Here is a 12,600-nt window from a genome sequence, read left to right on the forward strand (position 1 = left end):
TTTTTTTTGGTTTATAAATCGTGATTAATCACATCCAAAATAAAAGTTTTTGTTTACATTATATTTACATACTTTATAATAAAAGCATAATATATTTATTATGTATAAATACACAGACATGCACATATATATTTAAGAAAAAGTTATATTTCTATATTTACATATAATATAAATTATATAAGTATATACATGTAAATATTTTCTAAATTGAATATTGTATACAGTATATACATAATAAATATACACAATACACTCACATATATTACACAAACAAAAATTTTGGATGCAATTAATCGTTTGACAGAACTTTAGCTAAAACCAGTTAAATCCAGCTGCAAGTTAGCAAGTTTTACCTTCTCTGTTTTTCCTGATTTACTGTATTGCCTTCAAAAATTTCTGACTTAAATTTTGAAAACTATTTAAAATTTCAAACTGCTTCAAACCGAGAAGCTTCAAACCGAAAGCTTTTAAACCTTTTCAAACTTTCTGGCTAGGCTTTTTCAAGCTAGCTTAAAAATTGTCTTCAAATTTGTAAAAAAAAAAAAAATCTAGTTTAGTAACGAACACACACACACATATATATATATTTTTTTTCTTTTTTTTTTTTTAACTAGCTTTTCATTAAATATATTTTCAGTTTTCATTTTAAATTTAAGTGTAAGTTAATTTCCCTATAGAAATAAATATATGTATTTTAGTTTCAGTAGTTTTAATACTTCAACTTAGGCATTTAAAAATTTTTGTTTTTTATATTTTCTTTAATTATTTTTTATTTTATTTAAAAAAAATACTAGCATCTTTTTAAAAACTTTATTGTTATCCCCTCATTGAGCTTGTTTTCAGTCAAACTGTGTCAGGAATCAGGAATCTGGAGCCAGTGTTCAGTGAATGAACAAACTGAATATTCATGAAGTGGTGAATGAAAGACATCTCATTTGCTTTCTCTCTGTCTTTCACTCACTTCCTTTACTGTGGATCAAATCCAGGCTTAGCATTTCCTTTCACAGCAACAAGTGATGTTTAACTGGTATAGATGAACACTTGTTTAAAAGTTCAGGGTCCTTTGGGAAAGTATTGAATCCTTTTTTTTAGCAAGCAAGTGTCAGTAAAGTCCTTTTCATTGTTATGAAAGATTTATATTTCAGATAAATACTGTTGATTTTCAATCATAATCATGAAATCTTGTACTTTAAATTTATAATATTATTATAGTAATATTTGTTTAATCAATATTTACTAATAATATTAATTAGTACTATTAGGTGTGGGAACCACCAGAGGCCCCACGATACGATATTATCCCAATACTTGTGTCACGATACAATATTATTGCGATTTTAAATATATTGCGATGTTCTGCGATATGTTGCAATTTATTACTTCAAATTATGTCCCCAGACAAAAACTTTGGCAACATCTGTTTTAACTAAAAAGAAACATTTCACAGTTTGTTTATCTCACTTCAGTTTTATTGCATTTAAAAGTAAATTACGGTTAAATTTAAAATAAATGAATCATAGTCTTACATTAAAATAAATGTTACATATTAATTAAACATAAGATGTACTCTTAACGTAAACAATGTGCTACAACAGGTATACTTTGCACTGCTTAGCTGTTAAAGAGTATTGTACTTTCATTCATTCAATTTATTAATAAAGCTACATAGACACCAGATTGCTACATTATCTTCCTCAGCAACGAGGTAAAATCAAAGTAACTAAACAGCTTCATTGTTTGTACAGAGAGACACACAGACGCAGGTAATTCAACCATTTCTCTCTCAATCGATAATTCATTCAAATAAATGTGGTCTTACCACTATTTCATCTCTGTTTCTGATTTGAAGTGGGCAGAAAGCTAGAGCTAAGGAGTTATAACTAACTAAAATAACCATAATTTTTTACCTTTCAATTAAATATATGTTGCTAACCTCATAAACAGCTTAAAGTTGTGCATTAAAGGATTTTAGAAAAAAAACTCAACACCACAATCTAGTGGACAGTAAAGACATTTATTTTGTTATTCTAACAAATAGTATAATACCATTTTTCCTCGATTGCTAACACACTATAACTTACGGAGCCCCGTATGTCATGCAAGAAAAAATTAATAAATCGTGCGCACGACTTACTAATTCTTTCCCTCGATGTACTAAAACGTCTGCACGATTTACTAATTCGTTCCCTCGATGTACTAAAACGTGCGCACGACTTACTAATTCGTTCCCCTGATGTAATAAAATGGGAACTTTTTTTCCCTCAATGCACTAAAACGTACACACGATTTAGCATATAATTTAGCATTAGCACGATTTAGGGAACAAATTAATAAATCATGTACTAAAACGTGCGCAGGACTTACTAATTCGTTCCCCCGATGTAATAAAACGTGTGCACGACTTAGTAATTCGTGCCCCCGATGTAATAAAATGTGCGCACGACTTACTAATTCGTTCCCTCGATGTAATAAAACGTGCCCACGATTTACTAATTCGTTCCCTCATTGTACTAAAATGTGCGCACGATTTAATAATTCGTTCCCTCGATGTACTAAAACGTGCACACGATTTACTAATTCGTTCCCTCGATGTACTAAAACGTGCACACGATTTAATAATTTGTTCCCTCGATGTACTAAAACGTGCACACGATTTACTAATTCATTCCCCTGATGTACTAAAATGTGCGCACGGTTTACTAATTTGTTCTCTCGATGTACTAAAACGTGCCCACGATTTACTAATTTGTTCCCCCTATGTACTAAAACGTGTGCACGATTTACTAATTTGTTCCCCCTATGTACTAAAACGTGTGCACGATTTACTAATTTGTTCCCTCGATGCACTAAAATGTGTGCACGATTTACTAATTTGTTCCCTCGATGTACTAAAATGTGCACACGATTTACTGATTCGTTCCCCTGATGTACTAAAACGTGTGCACGATTTACTAATTCGTTCCCTCGATGTACTAAAACGTGCACACGATTTACTAATTCGTTCCCTCGATGTACTAAAACGTGTGCACGACTTACTAATTCGTTCCCTCGATGTACTAAAACGTGTGCACGACTTACTAATTCGTTCCCTCGATGTACTAAAACGTGTGCACGATTTACTAATTTGTTCCCTCGATGTACTAAAACGTGCACACGATTTAATCATTTGTTCCCTCGATGTACTAAAACGTGCACACGATTTACTAATTAGTTCCGCCTATGTACTAAAACGTGTGCACGATTTACTAATTCGTTCCCCCTATGTACTAAAACGTGTGCACGATTTACTAATTCGTTCCCTCGATGTACTAAAACGTGCGCACGACTTACTAATTCGTTCCCCTGATGTAATAAAATGGGAACTTTTTTTCCCTCAATGCACTAAAACGTACGCACGATTTAGCATATTGAGGGAACAAATTAATAAATCATGTACTAAAACGTGCGCACGACTTACTAATTCGTTCTCTCGATGTAATAAAACGTGTGCACGACTTACTAATTCGTTCCCTCGATGTACTAAAACCCGTGCACGACTTACTAATTCGTTCCCCCGATGTAATAAAACGTGTGCACGACTTACTAATTCGTTCCCTCGATGTAATAAAACGTGCCCACGATTTAATAATTCGTTCCCTCGATGTACTAAAACGTGCACACGATTTACTAATTCGTTCCCTCGATGTACTAAAACGTGCACACGATTTAATAATTTGTTCCCTCGATGTACTAAAACGTGCACACGATTTACTAATTCGTTCCCTCGATGTACTAAAACGTGCACACGATTTAATAATTTGTTCCCTCGATGTACTAAAACGTGCGCACGACTTACTAATTCGTTCCCCTGATGTAATAAAATGGGAACTTTTTTTCCCTCAATGCACTAAAACGTACGCACGATTTAGCATATTGAGGGAACAAATTAATAAATCATGTACTAAAACGTGCGCACGACTTACTAATTCGTTCTCTCGATGTAATAAAACGTGTGCACGACTTACTAATTCGTTCCCTCGATGTACTAAAACCCGTGCACGACTTACTAATTCGTTCCCCCGATGTAATAAAACGTGTGCACGACTTACTAATTCGTTCCCTCGATGTAATAAAACGTGCCCACGATTTAATAATTCGTTCCCTCGATGTACTAAAACGTGCACACGATTTACTAATTCGTTCCCTCGATGTACTAAAACGTGCACACGATTTAATAATTTGTTCCCTCGATGTACTAAAACGTGCACACGATTTACTAATTCGTTCCCTCGATGTACTAAAACGTGCACACGATTTAATAATTTGTTCCCTCGATGTACTAAAACGTGCACACGATTTACTAATTCATTCCCCTGATGTACTAAAATGTGTGCACGATTTACTAATTTGTTCTCTCGATGTACTAAAACGTGCACACGATTTACTAATTCGTTCCGCCTATGTACTAAAACGTGTGCACGATTTACTAATTTGTTCCCCCTATGTACTAAAACGTGTGCACGATTTACTAATTTGTTCTCTCGATGTACTAAAACGTGCCCACGATTTACTAATTTGTTCCCCCATGTACTAAAACGTGTGCACGATTTACTAATTTGTTCCCCCTATGTACTAAAACGTGTGCACGATTTACTAATTTGTTCCCCTGATGTACTAAAACGTGTGCACGATTTACTAATTTGTTCCCTCGATGTACTTAAACGTGCACACGATTTAATCATTTGTTCCCTCGATGTACTAAAACGTGTGCACGACTTACTAATTCGTTCCCTCGATGTACTAAAACTTGTGCACGATTTACTAATTCGTTCCCCTGATGTACTAAAACGTGTGCACGATTTACTAATTTGTTCCCTCGATGTACTAAAACGTGCACACGATTTACTAATTCGTTCCCCCATGTACTAAAACGTGTGCACGATTTACTAATTCGTTCCCCCTATGTACTAAAACGTGTGCACGATTTACTAATTCGTTCCCTCGATGTACTAAAACGTGTGCACGATTTACTAATTCGTTCCCTCGATGTACTAAAACGTGTGCACGATTTACTAATTCGTTCCCTCGATGTACTAAAACGTGTGCACGATTTACTAATTCGTTCCCTCGATGTACTAAAACGTGTGCACGATTTAATCATTTGTTCCCTCGATGTACTAAAATGTGCACACGATTTACTCATTCGTTCCCTTGATGTACTAAAACGTCCGCACGATTTGCTAATTCATTCCCTCGATGTACTAAAATGTGCGCACTATTTACTAATTCGTTACCTCGATGTACTAAAACGTGTGCACGATTTACTAATTCGTTCCCTCGATGTACTAAAACGTGTGCACGATTTAATCATTTGTTCCCTCGATGTACTAAAATATGTGCACGATTTACTAATTCGTTCCCTCGATGTACTAAAAACGTGTGCACGTTTTAATAATTTGTTCCCTCGATGTACTAAAATGTGCGCACGATTTACTCATTCGTTCCCTCGATGTACTAAAACGTCCGCACGATTTGCTAATTCATTCCCTCGATGTACTAAAATGTGCGCACTATTTACTAATTCGTTACCTCAATGTACTTAAACGTCAGCACGATTTAATAATGTGTTCCCTCGATTTACTAAAACATGCACACAATTTACTATTCTGTTCCTTTAATGTACCAAAACGTGCACACAATTAAAAATTTTTTTCCCTCAATGTACTAAAACGTGCGCACAATTTAGCATATCGAGGGAACAAATTAGTAAATCATGCGGACAGTTTATAAATTGAGGGAACGAAATAGTAAATCGTGTGCATGATTTAGCCTACTTTTTTCCTGTATGCCATGTGCAGGGTTCCGTAATAACTGATACATTCGGCTCAATTTTCCAAAGCATTCATACAGTTCTTGAAACAAAGACACGTTTCTCAAAACGTTTAACACATTTCACCTGTTTGCGCACACATTCCAGTTTGCTCAGTGTTTTCTGCAAAACTCTACACAAAAACATCATCATTTTGCACAGTTTTAACCATGTTCTCATTCAGGAAACACAAACGCACAATATTATTAACTCAAGCATCAAAAAATGCAAACAGCGCACATTTATCCAAACTGATGACAGATGAATCTCAGGAGGATATGAAAAAGAGCACAGCTGATTATATGTTTTGGAAAATGAAACCTGGTAGTGGGAGACAGAGCAATAGGAGGGAAAAATAAAAGTGAAGGTGCCAATTTGGCAGAAGATGCTGAATAAATGAATGAATTGATTTATTTACAGTAACAGACTGTATATTGCAATGTGTTTTACTGTATATTTTGTTGTTCGGTCTTTGAAATTTTCTCTGTTGTTCATCTACTGTAAGATCTCTTTACAGCAGTGTAAATAAAGTCAACTTTTCTTACAGTTTATTACTGAATTTTACTGTATCTGCACAGCTCTATTTATGTCATATACTGAAAGTATTCCTGTTTCTCAAAAGGAGGTTTGTAACAGTGTTTTGAATCGATCTCACTAGTGTTCTCTAGGCAGGAAAGTATTGTGTATTAAGATTTTTTATAAATTGATATTTGAATAGTAATATTTATTGTATGGTTTAATATTTCTGGTTAAATATTGCGCTGCTAAGATCATAAACAGCTTTTAGTTATCAAAGCTGGCAGATGACCATTGAATAAGCGGGATAATCAACAGCTTGCCATGCATTAAAGGATTTTAGAAAAAACTCAACACCACAATCTAGTGGACAGTAAAGAAACTGATTTTGTTATTCTGATTTGATCACTTACACACACACATTAGTGTATTCTCCTGATTCAGGACCCAAGCGGCTGGGACTCATCAACACTCAGACGTCTAACATAAAGCAGTACCACGGTCTGAAACACTGACACCCTGACCCAAACACCCACCTGAAGTGATGCATTGTGGGTCAGATTAGATCACACAGTAGATCTTCACTGCAGGTCTGCACACTTTCAGAAGCAGTCTGATGTTGTAACTTACACTGAACCACTAGGAGGCGCTGTCTGCATCATGAGTCCTGCTGCTTGACTCTGCTGTATTTCACAAGTACTCCAGCTTTGATTGACAGGAGCGTGTCAGTGGTGTTGGTGCACAGATGTCATGTGATCATCACTGACGCAGACTCGTCTCTGGAGGATCGAGAGCAGGTTCAGTGTCTGCAGACTCAGGTGCAGGACTGTTATTCAAACACCGCAGCTTTGATTTCTTCAGAATCTCTACAGCCTCACAGTCTTTTACCATTTTAGACAGAGGATTTTTTGTGCACACATTTATGTTGTTAATATTTGGAAAGTAAATTATATATATATATTCTTATAGCATTGAATATTGAATTAAAGATATTGGACTGGGAATATTTTTGGTTTCTCATCTTTGTGAAGGAATCTAGTTTTGAAACTGTAAAATCTCTCTCCCCCATCTCTCTCTCTCTCTCTCTCTCTCTCTCTCTCCCTCTCTCCCTCTCTATCTCTCTCTCTCTCTCTCTCTCTCTCTCCCTCTCTCCCTCTCTCTCTCTCTCTCTCTCTCTCTCTCCCTGTGTGTGTTGTCAGTGACTAGGGAACACAGCCCTGTGCTATACAGGCATCTAGTGGCTACATTACAAACATATTTTCTAATCTGCCCCAATTTCAATGTACTTTTGCTCAATTTAAAAAAGGATTAAACAGACATACTGTATGTGTTAATGACAGAGAGGATTGCTTGACTTAGGAAATTTACATTGTGTTTTATTGCAGAAATCATAAATAAACTTCAATACATATTTGCTTCTTCAGCGCGTCCTAAAGGGAGATCAGCAGCGATGTATGATTGCCTTGACAAGTTCACGCCACTGCTTTCTGCTGTCATGAAATCACTTCAATATTATATTTATTTCTAAGCTTAGCTAATATTTTTAGAAATATATATTTTTTATGGTTGGTAATACTGTTAATTTTAAAAAGCAGATGTGTTGTCTTAAGACAAATTTCTGCCAGTAAGATCACTGGGTTATTTATTTATTTTATAATTTTTTTGAGTAGGCTAATCAACTTACAATTTTGTGTTCATAATTATTAGGTCCTCAATGTAGCAAATTATTTGGTGAAAGTGGAAGTCGTGACATTTGCCAAGTATGGTGACCCATACTCAGAATTGGTGCTCTGCATTTAACCCATCCAATTGCACACACACAACAGTGCAAACACACACACACACACTGTGAACACACAACCGGAGCAGCTATATGTCCAGTGCCCGGGGAGCAACTGGGTATCAGTGCCTTGCTCCAGGTCTCTAACCATTAGTCCACAGCTGCCCCACAGTTGATGTTGTTGTTGTTGTTGAGCCAGCTCTTTATATTTGAGAATGCATGCTGCTCCCAGTCTGTGTTTTTACAGCAGAGAGATGAACACTACTTGCTGACTAAAGTTTGTTCACTAATGTGAGTCTTTAAAACGATTCCAAAATAACAGAGATGCCTTATGTGTTACCAGTATAACTGAGTTCAGATGACCATCACTCATGCTGGAGCTGTGATGGGATGCTCTGTGTCCGGTCAGATGTGCAGTCATTAGAAGCAGACTGATTAGATGATAGATGACAGACAGTAGTCCTTTTGACACATGTGTTTGTACACTGAGCTAAGTTTGGTCTAGAAAAAGCTGGTCTGGTCTACATAAGTGTGTTCCCATTGTGCTGTCACCAGCTGGATGATAGTGTTTTTGTCTCTTCAACTCTTAAGCTTATGGTGACAGATTTCTACAATTGGTGTTCATTGAACACTTTTCGTTTTTCATGATGATGCATCCACACCAATAGATGTCAGTAGAGACTTATATAAACAGCATTTTTTTTCTTGTAGCCTAGCTGTTATCATTTTGTTTTCTTTTAATTACTGTGGGTTTTGTATTTCTGTTTTTTAGGTTTTGACTTATAAAACTCTTTTTGGATCATTTTAGCATTATTTAGTCAAACACAGAGGTACATAAGCTCAGATCATTGAGGCCTCAGTCAGTTTCCAAAAGAAAAAAGACTAAAAGAAAACAAGTTTATAAAAACGTTGAATTTTTTTGTTAGCCAGACATTAATTCATACTTATATTTATTAATTTAATTATTGAACAAATGTAAGCTAACAGTCTCATATGTTTTAGCCAAGCAGTCTCAAATATTTAGCCAAAGCAAGAGATGAAAAAAAGTGGCTAAATCGTGGTTTCTGTTGTCATGCTGGAAATGGCAGATCACTTTGAGTGCAGTGCATTGTGGGATATTTCATTCCATGCTGTGTGTTGTAGTTACAAACAGGTGTATACAGGAAATTCACATACGGTGTACAATTTACATACTGCAGAAATGCTACAATTAATATGCTATTCCAAACATAGCCTTGAGGTTGTGTTATTTCTTCATTTGTTTGGTGAAGTTTTGTGGTTTCAACAGGTAAACAGATGAACAGGAGTTTTGAGTGAGGGCAAAATATTTTGCAGTGGGTTCAGTTGGTCATGCAAAGTCAACATGACAGACAAGTGACTTGCTTCATACATCGCTACACTGACAATAGACAATGCGAAATTTTGCTGAAATTATGCTAATGTGAGTGCATCTTTAAAGGAAGAGTTCATCCAAAAATGAAAGTTTCCTGAAATTGTACTCCTGTAGATGAGTTTGTTTCTTCATCAGATTTGAAGAAATGTAGCATTGCATCACTTGCTCACCAATGCATCCTCTGCAGTGAATGGGTGCCGTCAGAATGAGAGTCCAAACAGCTGATAAAAACAACACGATAATACACAAGTAATCAACAACACTCCAGTCCATCAACATCCTGTGAAGCCAAAAGCTGCATGTTTGTAGGAAACAAATTTATCAGTACGATGTTTTAACTTCAAACATTGCTTCTGGCTAAAATACGAAGCCGAAATCCATAGTATTGCTTTCTTTATTTAAAAGTAATCTAATCTGAATCAGGAGAGAAATATGCACAGATCAAGCGTCATTTACAAGCCAAAACATCTCTCAACTACAGAGCCCTGCACATGACATGCAAGAAAAAATAAATTAATTGTGCTCATGATTTACTAATTCATTCCTTCAATGTACTAAATCATGCACATGATTACTATTTTGTTTCCTCTATTTGCTAAATTGTGCACGCAATTTAAGAAATCGAGGGAACAAAATAGTAAATCGTGCACACGATTTAGCTGACTAACAGTGTATTTTAATGCGAGAAGACAACAGGAGATGGACTTTTTCATGGACTTGTATTTTAGCAGTGAGATTTTCCAGGACTTGACCCGGTCAGGCCAGTGGTTCAAATTTTTACTTGCCTTGCAAAAAAAAAATTTAATAAATGAGCTTGACACCAAACGTTTGCATACCAATTAAACTTTCAATTCTACAATTTCGATACTACAGCAAAACCTACTAACTTAACAAATATAATGTTTAAATATTATTAAAGACAAGTGAACAGTCAGCAAATAAGAACAAATGTACAAATTACAAACAACAGCATAACTGAATATATAGCACACAAATACAAATGAAACCATGATATAGGAAAACAGACAGGATGAATGAAAATGCAGATTCAGCGTCTGCCAGCAGGTGGCGCTTATGGAGCAGCAGGACTGTTCCTTGGTTACCACTATAAACAAAACAGCACAGCGCTTAGTAACACTACTTTAAATACATTATGCAAAGGTAATGATGAAATGATGAAAAGAAAATGTATTGTTTTGTAATTTTTCACATAAAATTTTGAAAAATGATTGCAATGCAGTTATGTGTGCCCCGAAAGCAATCGGTTGAAATAAAACAAAAACGTCCAGTCGTGCATCTGCACTATGTTAAATTAAATATAGATTAATAATTGTTAAAACTACAAAGTTACTCGCCAAAATTGGTATTTTTGAGTTGACATACTTTTGCACATAGAACATAGCGTGCCAATAGTGAATGTATTTATCTTTCACAACTTCTTTGAATGCTTTAAAATTGCTTTGAATTGTTTTATTTAGCAAGGCTTAGAAACGTATGCAAATGAAAAACTTAGTAATGATGCAGCAAATTCCTCAACTGTTCCCGTGCCATCGGACAGTCCTTATTATCGAGCCATTGGTTAAAACACATTGATGATGGATTTGTTTCTTACGAAAACACAGCTTTTCTCTTCACAAATCATTAACTGATGGACTGGAGTGCTGTGGATTACTTGTGTATAATTGTGATGTTTTTATCAGCTGTTTGGACTCTCATTCTGACGGCACCCATTCACTGCAGAGGATCTATTAGTGAACCGGTGATGCAATGCTACATTTCTCCAAATCTCTGTAAGTAATTTATAAAGTATCATTGCAATTCCATTCATAACAGTGTTTCGTAATTTCCATGATGAATTCCTCGTACTCCCTCGTCCCCAAACGTGATTGACCGTGTTCTTTCTGGATGACGTGGGCTAGTTTTTGGCCGTCCTGGGAATCAAATAGCATCGGACCTCTCCCTCTTGCAAAAGCTCTTCACAGTGACTCATCTGTCCAGCTGCTGGATGGATCGAGAACAAAAAGTGCTTATGTACCATCTGGAGATATCGCATACTCCTTCACAGACATCGCTTCACATCACACACACACACACACACACAGAGGCTTATTCCTCCCAAGTTATGCTTCCACTTTATACTTACCATGAGAGCAATATGTTGGGATCTACCCTTTAAATTCATGAAACACAATCTTTGATTACTGCATTAAAAGGGACAGTTTAGAAGGAAATACTAAGTAGTTTAGAATGTATCATAATTGAGGAAAATAAGCCATGAAGCAGGTTTGTTGTTGTTTAGTTTGTCAGATAACAGTCATGTGTGCAGAAACATTATGTGGCTTTTTCTTCCAATAAACACAACTGAACAAGAGCAGTTTAATGGTTGGAAGGAATGTTTTTACATCTTTATGATCCTAAAGTGCATTTTTAATCTCAATAGAGAGATTTTTACAGATTCTCGGTGATTGTTAAAAGTGTCTGGATGTGCTTGCTGAACGAGCGGCCCTTAAACAAGCATAAAGTTGGGGCCTCACCATGGAGGCGTCGCTTGCCATTTGATTTCTTTTGTGACTCTTTCAAGCGTCCATTCCTCCCCCAAACGTCCCAACAACTCCTGCCCACCCCAGCCCCATGCACTCATTTTGTGTGCTGCTCAAACCCTGGTCATGTGACTTCAGTCCCAGCACAATCGAGGTGCCTCGCCATTGGTCGGCTGCTTTAAAAGAGCATCGGTTTCCTGGGCAACATAATGGTGGCTCCACTTCAGATCGTCTCCTAATGTTTCACACGGACTCTCACGTACAGAATCAGGTGCCTTCGACTGTCTCTCTCGCTCAGGCGAGTCTCGCCCTTTCTAAAGATAGCTTTTCAGGTGAGTAACCTGTTTTTATTGCCATACAGGGCTTGGTTTTTTTTAAGTCTTGGAGTTCATGCAAACTTGTGGGGTGTAAAAAAAATGTCTTGGATTTGCAAGACAGTTTGAAAAAAAAAATCTAGCTTGATTTTTAATTGTTCTGTTCCATTAATTTACTCATTTTGAGGTGTGCTTGTTCATGGTAATTA

General features: G+C 36.2%; 1 protein-coding gene across 1 annotated transcript in view; it reads left to right on the forward strand.

Moving 5' to 3' along the window:
• Nucleotides 1–12,287: 12,287 nt before the first annotated feature.
• Nucleotides 12,288–12,600, forward strand: part of LOC128013745 (ras association domain-containing protein 8-like) — a 31,821-nt gene continuing 31,508 nt past the window's right edge. Inside the window, exon 1 of the mRNA XM_052596940.1 lies at nucleotides 12,288–12,409. The gene's annotated coding sequence lies outside the window, so the exon portion shown is untranslated. The remainder of the gene's footprint in view (nucleotides 12,410–12,600) is intronic.

Source organism: Carassius gibelio, chromosome B25, assembly GCF_023724105.1.
Source record: "Carassius gibelio isolate Cgi1373 ecotype wild population from Czech Republic chromosome B25, carGib1.2-hapl.c, whole genome shotgun sequence".
In the NCBI taxonomy this organism is placed as follows: Eukaryota; Metazoa; Chordata; class Actinopteri; order Cypriniformes; family Cyprinidae; genus Carassius; species Carassius gibelio.